The sequence below is a fragment of the Podarcis melisellensis genome (genome assembly GCF_964234715.1).
Source record: "Podarcis melisellensis genome assembly, chromosome: 1".
Lineage (NCBI taxonomy): Eukaryota > Metazoa > Chordata > Lepidosauria > Squamata > Lacertidae > Podarcis > Podarcis melisellensis.
Window position 1 is genome coordinate 59,074,278 of NC_138528.1, and position 22,631 is coordinate 59,096,908.

General features: G+C 42.6%; 1 long non-coding RNA gene across 2 annotated transcripts; it reads left to right on the top strand.

Moving 5' to 3' along the window:
• Window positions 1-6,460: 6,460 nt before the first annotated feature.
• On the top strand, window positions 6,461-21,837 carry LOC309353794. 2 transcript variants are annotated; one of them, XR_014162012.1, is made up of 4 exons: window positions 6,461-6,935; window positions 7,116-7,389; window positions 19,583-19,647; window positions 20,798-21,837. It is a non-coding gene; the product is annotated as an uncharacterized lncRNA (long non-coding RNA). The 2 variants fall into 2 exon arrangements; XR_014162013.1 differs by lacking the exons at window positions 19,583-19,647; window positions 20,798-21,837 and adding an exon at window positions 7,960-8,006.
• The last annotated feature ends 794 nt before the right edge of the window (window positions 21,838-22,631 follow it).

A 22,631-nucleotide genomic window follows, 5' to 3' on the forward strand; every position in this document is an offset into this window, starting at 1 on the left:
TTGTGCTTATTTTATTTCTAGCACTGGAAAGAAGGAAGAGCATTTGTGGTTCCTCACTCTGGGCTACTAAAGTTTTGCCATTATTTAATTCCATATCTCGAGGAAATGGAGAGGGGGGGGGATACGGTTTACGATATTTCTGTTATTTCAACTCATGTCAAGAAATCAAGCCAGTGAGAACAGACATTCTTGGGATAAAGCTCAATGGGTAGCGACCGCATTTTGAAGCGAATACTCTCTGGGAATTTGCTCGCTAAGGAATGGGTTCGGATTTGGGACGCCGACCCAATAGGCTTCAGTCCGACTTAGGCCCCCGACCTTCTTGAAGCGAGCAGACTTCTAAGCGCAAGTTTCAGAAAACCCTAACCCCTTGGCCATTCGTGTTTTGCATACCCTCCAACATTTCTCAGATGAAAAGAGGGACGTCCCATACCATAATGATCATTTTACTGTTTATACCCCACATATCTTATTGGGTTGCCCCAGCAAATCTGGGCAATTTCAAACATATATAAAAACATAACAAAACATTTAGAAAAACCCTCCTATACTGGGTTGCCTTCAGACAACTGGGGGTCGGATAACTCCATACCCTCCAACATTTCTCCAATGAAAACAGGGCCATCCTAAGGAAAAGTGGGACATTCCGGGATCAAATCAGAAACCTGGACGGCTTCTCTAAATCAAGGATGTCCCTGAAAAATAGGGACATTTGGAGGGTCTGGTTGCCGCTAGTAGGATACAGATTGCCACAACCCATTGTTTCGGGTGGGGAGGTGATTAAAATGGAAAAGTATTTACGCGCTGTTATCCTTAGAAACCTTTCTGTTTATAATTCGCTTTGGTCATAACGTGTGTAAACGCAGTGAGCGAGCAGGCGCCACATCCCAAGAATCGGAGCGCAATCCACAGTCCCACCGAAGCTGGGGGACCTGGCGGCAACAGGTGACTGGCATAACTTTCTGAGACAGGTCTGGTGTGTCTGCCAGCCCCATTCACAACCCCGAAAATATGTGACGTTCAAGGCTGCAGTCCGACGGAAAGACCCGCGGAGCCCCCAGGGAGAAGGACGGGCTTCCGAATCAGAGCGGATCCGGTGACGCGCCACAGCAGCTCCAGCGACTTGTCTGGCTTCAGGGGACCGGAGGCGAAAGGCGGAATTGCGGCCCAGGCAGGCAGGCAGGCAGTCGCATGCCCTTTCGTGGCAGCTGCCGTGGCCCCGTCGGGCTGCCGGGAGGCGAACCTTTGCATTGCCTCTCATCTGGGTCCGCCGCCCGCAGAGGCGCCCACGTGGCTCCGGGCTCTGTTTCGGGGGCGCGCAGGAGAATTCTCTTAAGCAGCGCGGCGAAAGGGGCCCAAGGAGCTATTGAGAAGGGAAGGCCGTCGCCCAAGAAGCCCAGAAATCGGAGGGAAGGGATCTTCCTTTTCAGCGATTCCTTTGGAAGTGTCTTTTCAAAGGCGCTGGGGGTGGAAGGGAAGGGACTTCTCCCTCTAAAACCTGTGACGAATGCCGCTTGACCTGGGATCGGCGGCGCGGGGAGAGGGCGGGGTGCTGCGTCCTACCATTCATTTCCATGTCCTGATCTCCCAACTTTCTTCCTTAACTGTCACTCGGCGGCTTTGTTGCCGTTGTCCGCCTCTCCTTCCCCTTTATGGCTAAAAAAAAAAAAAATCAAATTGGGGGGTGTTGCTGGTGGAACTTGGAGCATGCACAGAGGGATGGAGGGATCCAGGCGGGGCCCCAAAGACATCTTGTTGCCTGGGACTAAGCATCTTTCACCCCTCCCATTAAGGCTCCAGGCCCCCAAAGCCCAAAATCACCTCTTCCCCTTCCAGGCAGTGAACAGCCAGTTACAACAGATGGGTGCCACCAACCAATGCTGCAATAGAGGCATCCCTGCCACTTACCAGGACAGTCTGGTGGGACACCAGATGGGCTCTGTCGGTGCTCTGCTGCTACCCCAACCTCACCGAGGCTCTGTTCTTGCCTGTACCCTCCACGCAGTAAAGCTGCTGCTTGGAGCCCATCTGAGAGTTGCTGGACCCAATGTCAGTTATACACAGCATAGACCTGTGGAAATAATGGACTAGAACAACTTCACGTTTTTCAATTTCAATGGATCTACTTGATGTTGGTAGGGCCAGCTGTTATGCAAGGTTGATGAAAGCTACTAACCAAAGGGGCACTGTGGGTGGTAGCTGTTCCTGACCCAAAATGCCAAGTTAGTTGTCCTAGTCCAGGGACAACCAACTCCCAAGAGACTGCAATCTACTCACAGAATAAAAAAACTGGCAGTGATTTACTCCTTTTTGGAGGGGTTCAGGTCAAAGTTGTTGAGCTTTTTTAAGGGAGAAATGTCCTGGGTTTCTTGGGTTCAGCTAAGGAAACTATCTGCATCTTCCGTTCCAGCGATCATGCAAAAATGAAGGACGGGGTGAGGAGGCGGGACCAGATGCTCTTATGCCACCGCAAGGAAAAGGAGCTAACAATCGATCAGAACCTCCCAGGGATCGACCAGTCAATCACGATCGACCTGTTGGACATCCTGGTAGCACATTTGCTAGCATGTACTAGTCAGTTTCTTAGAATTTGCCTAGTTCCATGGTTCTTCCGGAACCAGTCTCCTCACAGTTCTTTATTACCACATTCATTTTCTGAGTTTCACCTCCATTACTACATCCATCTTCTGCAGTATGGTGTTTCTTCAACTTCTCAAAGTTACATCACCCTGTGAGGAGGAACTCTTGAACATTACATGAAAGAGTCCAGCTGATGAGGAAATGGTCCTTTTTTCACAGGTTGCCTAAACAATCTACAACAAACAAATTCACAGGACCATGGGGTTTATTTTGGATGGGTGCTTAAGGACATAGGCATGGGTCCTAACTTTCCATTAGAGTTCACATCCACAGAATGCCTGCGCCCCCACCTCTGTCCTGTTGCCTCCTGCACCTCCTGAAAATCTGCTCCTGGGTCTTGGGGACTATGTTATGGGATACGTGCAGGGCTCTGCAAATGAAATGGGAGAAGTTCACTTAGCTGATTGCAGCCTCTGGGAGCTTGTGACCAGGACTTGTTAAAAAGGAGTGTTTGTCAGGGATTGGTGAAGGAGAAGGAAGAGAATGAGCTTGTGTCGTTTGGATTAAGGCTGGTTGTTTGAGCTGTTTGGAGGTTTGATTGTGAGTTTGTGTGTATGTTGCCTCTGCTAGAGCACAGGGTCTAAGAGAAGAGAAGGTACAGCAACTTCAGGCTCATTTATCCACACTTTGAGCTACTAGGTAAGATGTTGAATTTCTTGATAAAGCAAGGTGGACTGTCCTTGAACAGTGAGGCAGGTGGGTTGCCCCTAGAGAGAAGGAAGATCATCTACTGCAGGAGATGAAACCCTGGAGGAGCATGACACATAGAAGCAGGACATTCAGGATCCATGCTGTTTCACTGGTTTAGCAAAATATAGGAAGAAACAAGCAAGACAAATTTGAGCTCTTAATGCAAGATGGTAAATATTACCTAATGGGCATTACTGGAATGCAGAAACTGAGGGATATAACCTGTTCAAAAGGAATAGATCAAACAGGAAGTGAGGAGTAGCAGCATTATATATAAAGGATGTATGCACTTGTAAAGAGATCCATGAGCATGGAAGGCAGATTGAGAGTATATGGGTAAAAATGTAGGAGAGGGAAACAACAGAGACAGTAATTTGGGTGTCTGCTATAGACCACCATGCCAGACTGAAGACTTGGATGAAGCCTTCCTACAGCAGAATACCAAACATTAAAAAAGGAGAAATATAGCAGTCATGGGAGACTTCAACTACCCTGATATCTCTTGGAACTCAAACTCTGCCAGTAATGTAATATGCAACAAATTTTTCAATTTCAATAGGAACGAATGTAAGGTTTTACACTTAGGTAGGAAGAACCAGCTGCACAAATATAAGATGGGAGACACCTGGATTGCCAGCAGTACATGTGAAAAGTATCTTGGGGTCTTGGTGGACCACAAGCTAGCATGAGTCAACAGTGTGATGCCGCAGCAAAAAGAGCAGATGCTATTCTAGGCTGCATTTACAGATGTATAGTGTCCTGATCAAGGGAAGTAATAGTACCACTCTAGTCTGCCTTTGTCAAACCTCACCTGGAATACAGTTCTGGGCACCACAATTTAAGAGGGATATTGACAAGCTGAAATGTGTACAGAGGAGGTGACTAAGGTCAAGGCTCTGGAAACCAAACCTCATGCGGAAGAGTTGAAGGAGTTGGGTATGTTTAGCCTGGATGAGAGGAGACCGAGAGGAGATATAATAGCCATCTCCAAATAGCTCAAGGGCTGTCACATGGAAGATGGACCAGGCTTGTTTTCTCCTGCTCTAGAGGGTAGGACCTGAACCAACAGATTCAAGTTACGAGAAAGGAGATTCTGACTAAACATTTGGAAGAGCTTTCTGATGGTAAGATATGTTTGACAGTAGAACAGACTCTCTCAGAGAGTGGTGGGCTCTCCTTCCTTGGAGGGCTTCAAGCAGAAGTTGGATGCCCATCTATCATGGATGCTTTAGTTGGGTTGGACTTTATGACCTTCGGGGTCCCTTCCAACTCTACAATTCTATGATTCTATGTCCTGTTGGGGGGGGGAGACTGAGAGGCAGCTTAGTTTGGGCTTTGTAAGCATCTTAGGGTGCTGAGTGTCCCTAGAGCAGGTATGGCCAAGCTTGGCCCTCCAGCTGTTTTGGGACTACAACTCCCATCACCCCCGACCACGTGTCCTGCTAGCTAGGGATGATGGGAGTTGTAGTCCCAAAACATCTGGAGGTCCAAGTTTGGCCATGCCTGCCCTAGAGATCTGATATGCTGAGCCGTGCTTCTGGCCATCTAGTAAGTGCTCAAGCTGTGTGTCTCCAGGGGGTTGGAGTAGATGATCCTCAGGGTTCCTTCCACTTCTACAGTCCTATTTCTATAATTCTATGATTTATGGTGGGGCAGAAAACTGGAGGCTGGGTAAACAAAATGGAATGGAATATGTGCAGGAGGGCATGGCTGGTTGGCTGGAACATTGAAAAGGCTCGCTTGTAAATAATAATTCATCAGTGAAAATAGATACAATACATTTACTACTACAGAACTAAGTTTTGGATTGTAATCTATCATCCTATTGTAAACTGGCATGGAAAGATTTATGCATAACTTTAATGGAAGTACATCCCATTATTTATCTTTTCTTTGCTTACATTATAGAGAATTCAAATTGAGCCTCACTACATGGGCATACAGGCATATGAAGGCTGCTGGAAGTTCCCTTGCAATTGCTGCACATAACTTTTCCTAGAGAGCCAGTGTTGTGCATGCATCCCCATCAAAACTGGGTACCTAGAAGCCCTACTGCTAACAATTTGTTTTAAAAGGCACTAAGCAATTGTGGGTTGACAGTGGTGTGACACAAGCCCAGTCCTGTGAATGGTTACACTTGTGCAGGGTCAATCCAAACAATGCCTGGTCCCTCAGCATGCGAGAGCAGTAAAAACATCAACAATTACCCGCCTGCTGTATGACATTCACTATATGCAGAAATAGCTGTGAATGGGCTCACCTTGGCAGCTTAGCACAGACCACTATGGGAACTCATTTATGCAGCGATTCCAGTAGGCTGATGTGTGTCGTTTAATTTATGTTTAGGTTGGGCAGGTAAGGGAGCTTAGAACCCAAGTCCAAATCAGGAAGCATCATCCATTTAAATAGGAATGCTCTTGATGGCAAGCCTTTTGCAATGTATATAGTTTAGGGGCAAGGGAAGAAATGACTGCTTGCCACATTTTGCTTGTTTTGCCTTCCTGCGATAACTCATATTCCAAACATGTTAGCATCTGATGGAACAAGAGAGGCTAGGAAATCATTTGGGCCTGAATGCATTTCCTGCTGGTGGCCAGGCTTCTCCACCTGGGCGCCTTTGGCTAAGGCCCCTCTCACTCAAATCTAGGCTATCTAAAACACACAGAGAGATTTCTCTATTTTTGATTCTTTCTAGAGGGGGGCGGGTAAAGATGAAGGTTCTCTGCGTGGAGTTTTAATACCTTTCTAGGTGCCCTTATTGATGGTCATCGACCTTGCTGAATGCCTGAATGGGACATGCTGTATTAAGACACCTAAGACGTTCACCTTTAGAATTCAGCACAAGGAACAGTAACTGTTGGGTCCTTCAAAGCTTTGCTGGTCTTTCCCCCACCTCCTCCCTCCTCCCTCCCTCCCTGTTTTTTTCTTCTTCTTGAAAATCCCTCTATTGTGCCAATCAAGCAGATGGTTTGCAGGAAATATAGCTTGGCCCCAATGACCGAAACTAATTTTAACTAGCTTTCCAAACCTGGCACGTTTGTTTTGCTCTTTCAAACCAGCTCCAAAAACAGCTGGCAAGGGTGAATTAAACCCATTAAAGACACATTTATAAGAAATTATATTCACATAGGTTGTCTGAATCTACCCCCCTCCTCCCTCTATTCCCCCAAAGCGGGGGGAGAGATGAGTGCATTGAAATGAAAATGGCTTGCATACACTACCCTCCTTAACATCGCCTGAAAGTCTCAAAACATTTTACTAAATAGATTAACTTGACTATTGTTTTGCATCACATTTATCAGCTTCATTAAGTGAATAGCTGAACAAATATATTACGCATGCATGAAAAGCTCTTTTGGGGGCTGTCTTATTGTGTCCTCAGCCCTGACAGGTGGTTAACTGTGTGGTGTTTCCCCCCCTTTTTCTCTTCTTTTTCTCTCCCTGCCCCAAAGAAAGAAGGGATCTTGGATAAAACAGCAGAGACGAGACTTGGCAAAGGAACCTGGAGGCGAGAGTTACATGCTTCCACCCCTTCCATTCAGACTGGCCAACCCTGAACGACCATGTTCTCAAACACACAGACGAAGGATGTGATCAGGTCAAAAGTAATTCACTGGAGTTTTGTCCCTGTTTCTTTGCCAGGCCAACTGTGAGGCTAGTTAATTTGTCCCTTCTCTTCTTAATGTGTTTCTCTTGTCTACTTTGAATTTTATTTTCCCATTTGTCATGTGTCTGGTTATTGTTGGTATTAATTCAATCTCTATCTCTACATATATTTTCCTCAGCTTTTAAGCCACGCAAAGCAATCAAGCAGAGATTAAGCATCGTCCAAGTCTTCCCCTGCAAACAGCTGAGCAGTCATGACTGTGGTCCACAAGTAGACGGAGCATAGGGCTTCAAGCTCATCAGCTTCATTGGGAGTCCGTCACCTAGTCCTGCTCTTCCAGCTTCAGTTTCTCAGATGAGCACATCAACAGCCTATGCTAGCCTTCCCCAACCTGATGCTCTCTAGATGTTTAGGACTACAGCTCCGTCAGCACTGAAGAACTTGATCACACAGTAAGTTACACAGAAGTAAGAAGCAAGATTTAATCCTTCTGTATGATACATACTAACACAAGAACAAGCATAGTCCTGAATGCTAAGTTTTAGGAAGCTCTTGCAATCCTTGCTGCAATTTCCTGCACCACATTTACAAGGTCAATCAATGATTACAGTGACTGAAGTCTGGACTATAAGAACATAATAAATGCTTGCCAAAGGATCATCTAGTCCAGCACTCAATATGACCCTTACCTTTGTTGCACAGCATTGACACAATTCACTCTAATACCAGTTGAAACCCAGTATATGTCAGGTATAGCTATCATCTCTGGATACTGGTTAAATCCTAATGAGAGTGAAACTGTTCTAGAGTAGACAATCTACACATGGAATTCTGTTAATGCTGAGACTGTAAATGTTATTAAAACATTCATAAGCTACTTTGTATTATCTAAGCCATGCTGAGAACATACTGTTGAAAAGTGGTATACAAATATTCTATAAATATATAAATACATAATTTCTTAAGCTTTTCTTCGTAATAATGGTGCTTCAACCCAGCTGATCACTAATTACCATTTTCAGTTTCCCTTCATTCAACAATATCCTAGACAACCAAATCAGAAGGTCCGTATAGTTAAAGCTATGGTTTTCCCAGTAGTGATGTATGGAAGTGAGAGCTGGACCATAAAGAAGGCAGATCGCCAAAGAATTGATGCTTTTGAATTATGGTGTTGGAGGAGACTCTTGAGAGTCCCATGGACTGTAAGAAGATCAAACATATCCATTCTTAAGGAAATCAGCCCTGAGTGCTCACTGGAAGGACAGATCCTGAAGCTGAGGCTCCAATACTTTGGTCACCTCATGAGAAGAGAAGACTCCCTGGAAAAGACCCTGATGTTGGGAAAGATGGAGGGCACAAGGAGAAGGGGATGACAGAGGACGAGATGATTGGACAGTGTTCTCAAAGCTACCAGCATGAGTTTGACCAAACTGCGGGAGGCAGCGGAAGACAGGAGTGCCTGGCATGCTCTGGTCCATGGGGTCACGAAGATTCAGACACGACTAAACGACTAAACAACAACAACAATGGCTGTGCTCTAGATACATATTATGTAAGCTTTATGCAAGTGAGTAATATTAAAACACTTGGTTTTTTAAATTTTCAATTTCTCAATTTCACTGAGTTTTCATCTCTGGTTTATTTTTGGTGGGTTGCATCCAACTTATACCCCCTTAACATATATGACTGAAAAATGTCAGCAGCATTGAATATAGTGTGAATAAATCCTTTTGGAATGATTCACAGTCTGCTTGAAATTTCACAGTCCCAAGTATTTTGGTGCTCACTGCAACCTCGCCTACCTCTTTGCATAGTACCACGCACAAAGATGACCTCTTTTCACCACAAATGGTAGCATAAGGCCAACTTTAAGAGAGCTTTGAATGGCTGTGTTTAACCTTCCCTATGTAATGTGCACCCTAAAGGCTGAACTACAAATCATATGATATGTTTAGAACATGCCTTGTAAAATAATCCCTAGCGACCCATGCTTTTTCAAGTAAATGGAAGTCTTGTTTTCTTTTTCTTCTCCATACTTCCTTCCAACTTATTTAAAAACAGGTTTTTAACTGGAGCTTTTGAGAAGCTTAGTTATCAGCTATGCACAATGAACCGTACAGCAGAGAAAATGTTTCGATAAGAGTTTCAAAGCTGGCCTGATAATCTAATTAGAGAGTGTAAGTTCTCTGCCAGAGAGCTGCCTACAGAGGGTGGCGGGGGGAGGCTTTTCTCACACCTGGTGGATTGTTTGGTCAATCTTTTTAAATGCCTGTGGCTTTACAGGGGGAAAACTTTTTTCCTTAAAACATACACCCCCATACAAGTTCCTGTGCAATGCAATTGAAAGAATGTGGTGGTTGTCAACATGAGTTTGGTATAAGGGTGCGGTACAAAATGTGGGTTCACTTTACGTTGACCTTTACTCACAGTTATCAAAAAATGGCATATAAAGGAAGGTGTGGGAAGACTTTAAAAGACCATAATAAATTTGGATAACTGTTAAAATTAAGAGCTGAGCACCCATGTGGATTTTTGGTTTGTTAGGACTCAAAATAGTTAGCAGCTGTGAGTGAGAAGTTCTGAATTGTAGCCACACCAACAGAACTTTTTTTATAATTTAAAAAAAGCACAAAAAACACCCTGTTTAGTCCTTGATTCCTACAAACAAAATAAAGTACCTTGTCGAATAGGGCCCATTGAGCAGGAATTATGGGTTAAGAGAGGGGGTACGAGATGGCAGCGTGGGTGCTTGTTTATCAGGCAGGAGTTGTCAGTTGTTAGCAAAGCCAATGAAAGGAAGGACGCCAGAGTCTGATGGCTGGGATAGCATTGATGTGAGGTAACGGAGTAATCGGATTGAAAGTTAGCCATAGTATTTATGTCAGTTCACGTTTCGTCAAATGAATAATATGGGGTTGCTACCTAGCCCAGGCCTTGGCCTAAGGGTTCAATTATAAAGCGTCTAGGGCTCATTTGATTCAAATATAAATTAATTCTCACTGAAGCATTGGCTGATTAATCTATTTGCATAATAGTACGAGGGGAACTGCACCATGGTTATTTTGCAGGGATTCTGAAAAGCTTTAAATTCATTTAAAAGAATATTGTGTGAGAAGTCAGAGAAGCTGAAATAGCTCTATAGGGCTTCTGAAGCCATTTTTAGAAAGAGGCTGATGGGCTAAATTCTAAGAGGGTGTCTGAATTTGGTTGCACCAAAAAAGGGCTGCATTTTTGTCTCCTTTATGTCTGTTGTGTGTCCTTTGCTTTCAAAAGTGTGCTCCATTCCCACCATTTTTCTTTCTTTCATGGACCATATACTAAGATAGGCTGAAGGAATATTGGGCCATTTACCACAGCAAAGCTTTTGATGCAATAATACACGTCCAGATAGGTCACCCCTCTTCAGGATGATTGGCGTTATAAGCACATGATTAATGGATAAAGAAGAATTAGGAATTATCACTAGTGGTACTAGTGCAAGTATACATTAAATGGTGATTCCTACATAAAAGTAAGGAATGTGTCGTGTGTGTTTTTTGTTGCTTCAGTTTTTTTGTCAGCCAGTTTAAATGGGTCATTGTTCTACTCCACACCCACAGATGCTTACAAGACAAGCATCTGATGCAATAGCTCATTCCAAAACACAGTACAAGAATTATAGAGCAATCCTTTGGGGTAGGAATAGGAGGAATCAAATCCAAACCCAAGGTAGCCATAGGCTTCTCTTCTGGGAAATAAATGATGCTATTCCCCAATTCCATGAGTGTTTTGGGGAAACAGGAGAGCTTTGGATCCACAGCTTCTCCCAGAATGCCTTATTTTTGCCCTTTCTGGAGTCCAAGATCTGATGCTGGTAGAGCAACAACTATCTCCAGGGACCTCTTTCTCCATTCTTGGAGAGAGAGATGCAAAACAGTCTAACAGCTTCTGGGATGCTCTCAGAGAGACCAGAGGACTTCAGCCTTAGACTGTGCACACACACTATACCTCTAAAGGACATTTGAAGCACATTTTGACCCCTCAAATAATTCTGAACACTGTAGTTTGATGAGGCTTGCCAGGAATTGTAATTCTGTGAGAGGTAAACTACAATGCCCAGAATACTTTGAGGGAAAGAATATGGTTTGAATGTGCTTTAAAGGTATTGTATGTAAGCAGCCTTTGTTTTTTAGGTGACACTGCTGTTATATTTTGCAGACTGGAGAGTCATGCTTCCACAGAAGCAGAGGTTGCCTCCTGCTACATATGCATACATTATATTTTACTTTCCCTATAGTCTATGATTTGAATATAGGGATTTGCTTTTATCTTCTGGAATCAACTAGTCTGCATAACATTTGTTGATTTCTGTTTCTGTCATTGGTAAAGACTGGAGTGTGACCTTCCCCCTGTTCCTTAAAATATATAGAATTTATTGTATAGAATTTGGGAGGGGAAAAAATTAAAGGAGAAGCATTTGCTTTGGCTTCTAGTATCCTTTGCAGTGACATTATTCTGGAGAGAGAATGCATGAAGGAAGGAAGGAGGGAAAGACAAAATTGCAACTCCAGAGCAATTTAATATGATTTATCAAACCTGATTGCCTCAGAATAATGTACAGTATAATCTCATTAAGCTAAATGGGCCTGAAGTTATTAAATAGTTGTGGGTCATCAGAAGATTAGCTAAATGGGGTGCTATTTACATTGGATTATACTGCATACCAGAAAATGAATACATGCCTAATTTCTTCTCTGAATATTTATTCATTCTTAACTTTTACATGGCTGCTACCAATTTTCATGTGTTGGTTAGACAAGGAAAGGTATTGGTCACTGACAGAAAGAATATACTACACACAAGGACCAATATGGTGAAAAGTTTCTTCTCACAGCTGGAGAGCTACTATCCTTTAACTCTTAACCTCTGCCCTTGACTCTTACTCACCTTACAAACAGGACAATAGGCTGGTTCCTTTAAATTTCCCAAAACAAAATGAAAGCAGACCGTTTCTTCTTCTTGCTCTTTTCCTTATCAGTTGTAGTATCTGCCTCCATTTACTCCTTTGCTCTATGGCACAAGGAATCCTTGTGTCTGGTGGGAGGGATGGCAGATAGGGAAGGGAATAAACACAAGGAGCAAGAGCTGCTTTCTCTCCAGATGCAAAAGTCAGTGTGGTGGAGTGGTTAGTGGTTAGTGTGTCAGAATGGGAGTCTAGGGTTTAAATCCCCACTCAGTGTGGTGTAGTGGTTAAGAGCGGTAGTCTCGTAATCTGGGGAACCAGGTTCACGTCTCCGTTCCTCCACATGCAGCTGCTGGGTGACCTTGGGCCAGTCACACTTCTTTGAAGTCTCTCAGCCCCACTCACCTCACAGAGTCTTTGTTGTGGGGGAGGAAGGGAAAGGAGAATGTTAGCCACTTTGAGACTCCTGAAGGGAAGTGAAAGGCGGGATATCAAATCCAAACTCTTCTTCTTCTTCTTCAGGCATGAAGCTCACTGGGTCAATATGGGCGAGTTGCTGCCTCTCAGCCTAATCCAACCCCACAGTATTGTTGTGGCGATTAAATGAGGAGGGGGAGGACCATCTATGCCACCTTGAGCTCCTTGGAGAAAAAGGTGGGATAAAAATGCAGTAGGTAGATAGATAGATTCAGAAGTTTTAAGGAACTTTGTTAAAGTGGGAATCTCACATTACCTTCATTATTCTTAAAAAAAATTAACCCAGAAGGAAAAACAACTGATTTCTGAAGGACTGGGGCAGAACTCTGAAGGTGAGTAAATTACTGTGAGCACACCATACAAATGCCTTTGCCCAAAGAATCTTGGAAAATGTACTTTACAGACCCATAGTTCCCAGCACTCTTGACAAACTACAGTTCCCAGGATACTTTGAGGGAAGTCATATGCTTTAAATGCGCTTTAAATGTATGGTGTGTACACAGCCATGATATAACCAAAATGTGTTAGGCACCACCAATGTTTTTCATGGTATGTTAAGCATTTTGGGATTCCCTTCCTGGGGGGGGGGGGGCTATTAGTGAAGTAACTGAGTGACTTTTGAAGTGAATCTGGCATGAGTATGGTGCTTGAATTAGCCTTGAGGGAACTGGTGGTGAGCTCAGATTTTCCTCACAAATTGAAGTTTCTGGTGCGTGTAGGGGGCCGGGGGAGAGAGATCTCTTCAGGGCCGGACTTGATGACACTTAAGGCTCTGGCTACCAGGTGTGGTCCCTCCAATTCACTGCCTCATAACAGTGCTTATAGAACAGCTGCCTTTTGACTGTATACTTAAAAGTTAGAATGGCATGCCTAATTAATAGAACATTGTCACAGGATAATGGTGGCCCTGCTGATTTGCTGTGGTGTTTGTCATCAGCAAACAATACTGAGGCAAACACTAAGACATCTGCTTCCCAAACAGAAGCCCATCTTCTTCCTGTGACAACTTTCTAGCCCAATTAGCCAGTTACTTTTATACCAAAAAATGATTGATTTTGGCTCACTTGGTTTTTCCTGGAATTAAAGCAGTCCAGCTTTAACTGATTTAGGAAGGTGACCCAACCATTAGTATTAACCACTAATAAGTATCCTGTAGAAGAAAGATTTATTGAGGCACCCAGGCCAGCTATAAAAGGATCTCAGGAAAGTTGAGACATAGTGTGATACCTTAGAGAACTGCTACCTGCCAAACTAGAAAGTGCTTGACTAGAATGCTCAATGGACCATTAGTAATAGTTGTTGTTGTTATTATTATTATTATTATGCTTCCATCTTAATCCCATCATCCCCCCCCCCCGATCCAGTTTCAGGTCCTGTTCCACTTCTTCCTTCAATGTTCCACTGATTGACAGATAAATCTATTTTCTTAAGTGCTGTTCATTGGTGAAGAGGAAAAAAACACAGTGAAAGAACAATAGCACATTTAGTTCTTTTAGGTGAATGATTGAGAAAAATGCTCTTTTACTCAGAGTTGCAGGAAGCTGAATGACTGGCATAACTAACTAGCCATTCTACAATGGGATATGTTCAGCAATATTTATGTGAGCTTTGTAGGCTAAGATACACTTGGGTGGCAATGAATTGTCAGTTCCTATATCAATCTGCCAAGTATGAATAGGCCTTAGTGAGCCTGAACATTAAGTTCAGGAATCCGTAAAGCTGATAGAGATCATGCATGATATCGATATGACCTTAATCTCGGAGGATATAAATTAATCCATTTTAAGCAAGCAAGCCACCTTATTCTGCAAAGTTGCATCTCAGATTTTGCACAGGACATTTTATAAAGCAAATAGCTAATTAATGTGATAACTGAAGTGGCAGCTATTGTGATATGTTTACCACTGTGCTGGCTTCCATTGGTATCCCCCAAATTAGTGTTATAAAGAAACCTTGTCTGTGATAACTAAATCTGTGTTAAGATATTTAGGATCAACATTTGAGGTCCATCCACTATTCCTCCAGCCACCGTAACATAGATTTCCCTCCCAACTTGTCATAAGGGCCCTGGAGTATTGTTTGATTTCAGGGCTATATATCTACCACCCATGACGTAATCATGAGTAAGGGAACTGACATACTGTGTATTACTGAGATGTGTGTGTAAGCTGAGAGAAACTGATTTCTCAGCAGCGGTGTTTGCCTAGGGTCAGCTGAGTTTCCCTATAACACTAATATATGCATGAGAATTGGTTGGTGAGAGATCATTACAGCCTATAGCAGCCTTCCTTAAACTAGTGCACTCCAAATGTTTTGGACAACAATTCCCATCCACCCCAGCTGGCATGGCTAATATTCATGGATGATGGGAGTTGTAGGAGAACACCTGGTTGCAGAAGGATTTGTATTTCTTCCCTCTCTCCTTACCGCCCTCAGAATGCCTGTTGAAGTCCTGGTTCCTCTCTGGAATAGCAGTGACAGTCACCATCACTCCCAAGTGCTTCTCCCACTTTGCAGAGCTCAGTCTTCTCCTTGGCTTTCTGAGGAGCTCCAAGCAGTGAAGCTTTCTAAGAGATGAGTACAATATTAATGGTGAAAGTCTCAAAGTGAATTTGACTGAAGCCAGAAAAGAGCTCATTACTGAGCCTACTGAGTGACAGTGATAGTGACAAAGCCATTTTAAGTCCTTTGCTGCTTGAGGCAATGAAAAATATAGTGTCTCACCCAGTCCATGTATGATGGCTAATAAAGCTAGCAGCTTAATCTTCCTTCAACACTGGTGACCCAATAGCATCTTCCATGGTATCTGAGAGCAGCAGGGTAGCATAAGGGGCAGAAGACAGACTATGGGGCGGAAATGCCACCTAAGGCAGCTGGCCTTGGATTGCAGTGAAAAAGCATGACTTGTCAAGCCACCATTGCATCCTCAGAGTGCCATCCAGTGGAGCTTTTCCAAGTTGTTCAGGGCCTACTTCAACTTGGGCAAATTGGTGGCATTAGAGAAACTTTGGAGAGTCACTAAGATAAGTTTGCTAAGTACTTTGAAAATAAAGGCTTTTGCATTTACCTTGACCTGGACTTGTTCAGAAGTTCAGACAGTGGATGTATCTATGGCACCGTTAAGTTATGGGGTTATGGGATACATTTTTGTTTTTGCAGCTTTGGGCTGTGAAGAAGGGGCTTGAATGAGTGTGGCCTGCTATATGTCTTCTTGACCATTGTCCTTCTTGTCTAGCAAAAGTGGGTTGACCAGCTGAATCTAGAAGATAACAAACATCTCTTTATGAAAGGCAAAAAATTCAATTGTCATTAATAATTTGGTGGTGAGACTGCTCATGAAGAACCCCTTCTTTATGTCCAGAAACATTATGCCAAACTGGGCAACATTATCCTCAGAGATGTCCAAATCACTGCGGTTTGGAACAGTTCAGTCTGCCACCTTGATTCGAAAAGGGATCCAATGGTATCTAAACAATAAACCAAAGCCTGTACCTTAATCTCAGGAACCATCACATCCAATTGGAATGATGATGTCTTCAGAGCGTTCTAAACTGGCAGAGTTTGGAACCATCATGCCAAATTGGGTTATGTGATGCCAAATTGGGCCATGATGTTTTCAGAAGCATCCAAATTGGCATAGTTCAGAACAGTCATCTCTTTGGAATGGTTCAGTCCACCACCTGGAGTCAACAGTATTCAAGTGTAGACCAAAACCCACTCCTCACTCTTCGGAACTGTCACTCCAAATTGGGTGATAATATCTTCAGAGGCATCCAGGCTGGTGCGATTTGGAACCATCACAGCAAAGTGGGCCATGATATCTACTACTTGCAACCAGAAGTTTCAATAGAAGGCAGAATTAGTTACGGTGCATACAGTGACCTGGAGGAGTATCACACAGTTTGTTCTCATGTCAACTGAACCACCTCAACTATTCCATGGAGGCCTGTTTGTTGTGATCTTCCATTTTTCTCCAGTGTCACATGTCATATGGCCCTGGAAAACTGGTCACAGTTCCAACTGGCCACAATCCCCCCCTTATTTTCCTATATAGCAATGCCATTTTTCAAAATATGGAATACATTATGTATTATATGTCTATCAAATAATTTACCCTTATTAGAAACAAAGGAAGATACCTTATACCAAATCCAACCTTATAACTTGGTGTTGCCTATACCAGTTGGGTACCCCCACACCAAAAAACAAATAATATTGCAGAGGGCAGCTCCCTCTATGACCACTGGCCATGCTGGCTGGAGCAGATGGGATTTGCAGTCTAAGATATCTAGAGGTCACCGTGTTGGCTACTCCTGGACTACACTGACTGACGGTGGTTCTCCAGGGTTTCAGACAAGAGTATTTCCCATTCCTACTTGAAGAAGCCAGGGATTGAACCTGGGACCTTCTGCCTGCAAATCATGTGATCAACCACTGAGCCATGTTCCTTTCCCATAGTGATATTTGAGGCAGAGGTTAGAAGGTACATCTGTTGTTTGCTGCATCCAGAAGTCCATTTCTCTCCAGCATGCATCATAGTCATTATTATTTTAGTAAAAGCAGAACTGATAGTTCAGACACACAGTTCCACCATATAGAAATGGCAGAAATATATTCTATGGCATGTGGAAAACTCATTACTACTACTACTACTACTACTACTACTACTACTACTACTATTTCCTTATTGGTAGAATTATACTGAAAGATGAAGAGTTCATAAAACTACAAACTGGTGGTGACCCGACAATCCAACATATGGAAGAAGCCAAAATAAATCCCATGAAGCTGACAGATGAAAGAGAAGCCAGAGTGCAAACTAGCTTACAAAAATGGTCAAATATTGTCAAGTGATCTGATGGTAGGTTGTCTTATATACCGACTGCATTGTGAAAAGTAAATAACAAGCAATATGTCTTGCCAGGAATAACTACATAGCTTGAAAATGAAAGCGGGGAGACAGGGAGATGAGCAGAAGAAGAGAAAGGATTGTTGTCTTTTTAATGGACTTTTAAGAAGTGAACAGCCACAGTGTTTCTAGGGAATGTGATCCTGGTCAGTAACACACAGACCTCGGGGCAGAGAGGTCCTTAACATTCCGTTAGGACCTTTTGAACTCTGTTCATGCTACAAAAACTTCCTTTGAAAGGAACTGATTCACTGGCCTGTCAGAATTAAGGGGGGAGTGATGCTAAATTAATGCACTCCCCCCGCATCTTGTTTGACTAAGAATCTGGCTGGGGAAGTATTAATTCCAATTGCTGCTGGATTAACAGTAGGCCCTATATTCAAACCCTTATTAGCCCTTTAATATGAAAGAAAAGCCACACATGGCTATTAATTACGTAAACAGCATTACTTTTTCATCGTGCATTAAAAAAGAAAGAAAGGAAAAGACCAGCCATTTCCCCATAATGGTGGGGGACTTCAGGAGTATAATTTAATTACAAACCCAAATGATCGAGGCAGACCAAACACTACAACATTTTCCTTTCCCCCTTTTTTTATTTTAATACAATCATTCTCTCATTAATTGCTCGGATCTGTGAAGGGAAGGCCTCCAAGCCCGGGCTTTGCACAAAACTCATCCAAGAGTGAAGAGGGCAAGCTGAACACTTTAGTCCGTCCAGCTGCCTTTAAGTGAATGGTTTTCTGAAGGGTATGAATGCTTTCTGTCTCTCCTCATACAATGTAGGTGTTACTGCTCTGAGGGAAAGAAACAAAACAATAATCACTTGAAGGGAGCTCAGTCCTGCGGAGGGGAGGGCAGCGTTCTCACTCACTCATAAAATCATGCCTCCTTCATATCAGTAAGAGGGACATGGTACAAAAGGTGACTTCGAATGGTACTTTCAGGGGGTCGGGAGAGCTCTTTGAAAGCACCGAGCTATTCTAAATGAGATTGGAATAGCATCTGCCTTGGTTTTGTGAGTCAATCGGTGGGCATTTTACAGTGAAATAACCCTCAAAAAGACCAAGTAGCACTTCTAAAGATGCACAGAGGAGATGCATTTTAATACAAAGACCCCTTCCACTACGCCTGCCTGCCTGCGTGGATATCCACCATTAACATCTCTACAAATGCCTTTTAAAATAACGAATGTGGGCTATGGGATCTCTCTCTCTCTCTCTCTCTCTCTCTCTCACACACACACACACACACACACACTTCTCTGCCATAATAATGCAAACACTGGGGTCTTATGATATATAGTAGGTGCTTCTTTTATAACAGGACATGTTGGCACATATAAATTTTGTTTGCCATAAATGTGGGCAAAGTGGTTCTTGTTAAACATACGTGACATATATAAGCAGTGGCCTATAGCTAGTTTTTTTATTAAAAAAATAGTTAAAATGAGAGTGTGCTGCATGTAGAATGAGGCACATTTCTGCCCTGTCCCCCCAATAATAATGTTATTTATGTGAATCTGAACCTATTCAAGATCTTTCACATTATTTGTTAATATTCCATTCCATAGATTAGGCAGAAGAGGTTGTTCTCAATCCTGAATAAAGATTAATAAGTGAAGTTGGATGTTTTGGTTAACCCATAATTTTTTAAGTATGCTATTTTCTGTATCTAGATGCCGAACTTAAGGGAAAATTTGTTTAAAATAAGTCACTCAGTGTCAAAAGGATGCAATGCAAGCTAGGGGCATTTTTGTAAGCTGGCTTTTCTTTTTCTTCTGTCTTATATACAGTGTTCCCTCAGGTTACATACGCTTCAGGTTACAGATTCCACTAACCCAGAAATAGTACCTTGGGTTAAGAACTTTGCTTCAGGATAAGAACAGAAATTGGGCTCCGGCAGTGCGGCGGCAGCAGGAGGCCCCATTAGCTAAAGTGGTCCTTCAGGTTAAGAACAGTTACAGGTTAGGAACGGACCTTCAGAACGAATTAAGTATGTAACCAGAGGTACCACTGTAATGTAAATATTATATAGCTAAGATAACTTGCAGTATGTAAAGAAAAGCTAAAATGCAATAAACTTGACTTCTTGTGATGTGGAAAGGTGAAATTAACCATTAGTAAATTTGATATCAGAATGGCTTTGGTCATGCTCTGTGTAGCTCTGATAATAATTAAATTAGGTTTACTATTTACAGATTTGCCTCTTCTGCAGAGGGGCTGCAGGCTTCAGACTTGCATTCTGTGGAGAGGTATACTGCTGTCCATTTTCCCCCAACTATTTTTTCCATCAAGGTCTCTCACTCTTTACACAGGAATTCCTATCCAGCACGTTGGCTGCTAATAAATTGATGGGAGAAAGGTGGAAAGGCACAAATAGGTAAGTTTACTGAAATCAGGTGCCTCTTTCTTGGGGTGTGTGTGTGTTTTAAAAAACCATTCTGGCCATGTTCAGTCTGCATTTAAGCCCTTTTGCGTTAGTTACTTTTGGTCTGAGGAGACCTTTACTCTGATTCCAGCATAAAAGGGTGAGGTGCAGTGCTTTCTATAGCAAAAGCCCTTGCTGGGTCAGAGTAAAAACCTCTCCCCCCACGCACCAAAGCGGACCAACACAAAAGGTTTAAGGAGGAAAATTGTTAAAAGGGAAACCCTTTTCTCTTTGGGATGAATGCATTGGGGAGATTAAAACTTTCATTTGAGATTTTGCTGTATTCATAGTAGTGAGGCTATGAATAGAGCTAAGTCAGAGCCCGCAGTGGTGGTGGTGTGCCCTTTTATACTCTGGCACATCTTCAGACACAGGTTGTTTTGCACTTGAAAGAAGGGGAATGTGGGATTTTGACAGCTGATATTGGCCTCTGAGCTCTTGATGGGGATTTTCTAATTAACCCCAAGAGCCCATCAGGTGGTCAAACTGGAATGATTTCTGTCAGAGAGGGCAAAAAGTTGGGTTTCCCTATTCCTCCTTTCTATCGAGTTCACTGGGGAAGTCTTTTAACATCACCTATTAAATGAAACCAATTTTGCTTCTTTAAAGGGGCTTGGAAACTGAAAGGGCAATGTAACCCAGGCAAGCTGGAGGTTTCACAAAGGACTTTTGAACAGGTTAAAAAACTGTGTCGATAGCCAAAATGACAATGCCATTAAAATCTCTTAACGATTACATTGTCAGTGTTTTGGCCCCAGAGATAGATAGATGATAGATAGATAGATGATAGATAGATGATAGATAGATAGATGATGATAGATAGATAGATGATAGATAGATAGATGATAGATAGATAGATAGATGATAGATAGATGATAGATATGTAGATATTCTGTTTAATTTTGAAAATGTCAAGTTGAATTCTTTTTCAGAGGAACTAGATGAGCATTTACATTCTTGTGTATATCCTGAACGTGAATGATGAAGCGCTCTGAATCTGAAATAACTTTTCCTGACTGCACAGATCATTTTCCTACTATGTGGCACCTATCAAGTGCTCACCTTTTGTGAATTGAACTCACTACATAATTCGTTTCCACAGTCCTGGAAAGATTTGTGGCTACCAGGTCTCCTCCTGTGAGCATACAACACACATTGCAGAATTGTCCTAGCAAAATATGGATGTTTGTTTTTTCAGTTTCCTTGCCATAATTAGTGCAACAAGATATATGTGGATTAGACTCTGTATACTGACTCAGGTTAGTTGGGAGAGGACCAGCATGATCTGACGCACACTGCACATCTTGAAAGCATGCATTGGAATCTGAAGTGATGCAACAGAACTCTCAATCTATGATGTCAGAGTGATCAGATTTACTAGCTGGGAAGCATACATTTACATCATGTTTAGAAATGTGCACCAAAGCTGAGCTCCATGTGGAACAGCCCTGAAGGCAAAATCTAAATCTAATTCTACGAAAACTGCAACTGCAGAGAAGGAACATTTGTGCTCAACACAGGAAACGAAATCCACCTGTCTATTTCTTGACTGGGTCTTGTAGGTTTAAGCTGCAAGGAGCCACAGATGAAGTTTCAGCATAAGTGATGCTGTCTATATCATGTTTCTCCGCATAAATCAAACCCATGCATTCACTCCCTGACAAATGGAAGCGGACACCGTAAGGAAGAGGGTGTGAAGCATGTAGGTTTAGAACAGCTAGTAGAAAGACATGATTATTTGTATTATTGCAGCACTGAGAGGCAACAAGCGAGATCATGGGGGCCATTGTGTTAGACATGGCATATATTTATAGAAAAGGACAGCTTTGGTTCCAAAGAGCTTACAACTTACACTGAAAAGAAAGAAAGGGTTGAAAAGGAAATAGAGGCAAAGAAGAAAAGTGACTTGTTCACAATTTCAGCTTTCCCTTCCATCAGTGTGTGGGAGTGATCTACAGGCTTTGAAGAACAGAAGCAAAAAAGGAGGAGGGCTGGAATAAGAATTCCAGTGAGCTTGCATATTGTAAGACTGTTTGCTACATTATAATTGGTTTTGCCTATTGAAAGTTGGCTAAAATATTTGCTTTCCCCCCTCCATGCATCACCAAGACCATGAGTGTATTCTAAAGCCTCATAAAATGATTTTGCTGTGTTGAAGATTAGAGATAGCCTTTTTTATTATCTCTATTTTGCCATGTGCATTTGAAGTGAACTGCAACCTCCTACCCCCTAGCGGTATAATTAGTTCAATTAAGCCACGTTCAAGGTTGGGTCCGATACTGAAGAGTACACAGAGAAGCTTTGACTTGAGTGTTATTCCTTGTTTCATGGGGGGAGAGAGCAGGAAGGTAAGAATGTTCCATCCCCTGGTCATTCCATGGTGGGAAGAACTAGGGAAGAACTGCACCAATCCTTAAGTGCTACTCATCCAGGCCTGAAAAGCCATGGTGTGCATAGGTTGTTTGGTGTCCTTCTCCTGGCCTGTCATATTGAGGTAGTCTGCTTCTATGGAATGCTGGAATAACTCAAGCTGGAAGTGTTATTATGCAGAATATATAATGCTACCATGTAAAATAACATGAGGCAATCACAATATTTTATACAACGCTGTCAGTCTGCATAGAGCATAAGAGAATATAGAATATGACAGGCCCCTGCCAGAAGGAGCCTTAACGTAAAATTCAGCACAGGAAGAACACATAGCTATCAACTTTTCCCTTTTTTAAGGGGAAATTCCCTTATTCCGAATAGGATTCTTTGCAAGAAAAGAAAAAAGTTGACAGCTATGGAAGAACAGCGGATAAGGGAGGTAAGTGGAGGTAGGGATCAGTAGGATGTTGTCCATGGTCTATTTGTGACAATAGTGCTATATAACATTTTGTCATTTTCTTTCTGTGTAGCAGTAATTGCATCAATTGCTGGAAAGAAGGAGATTT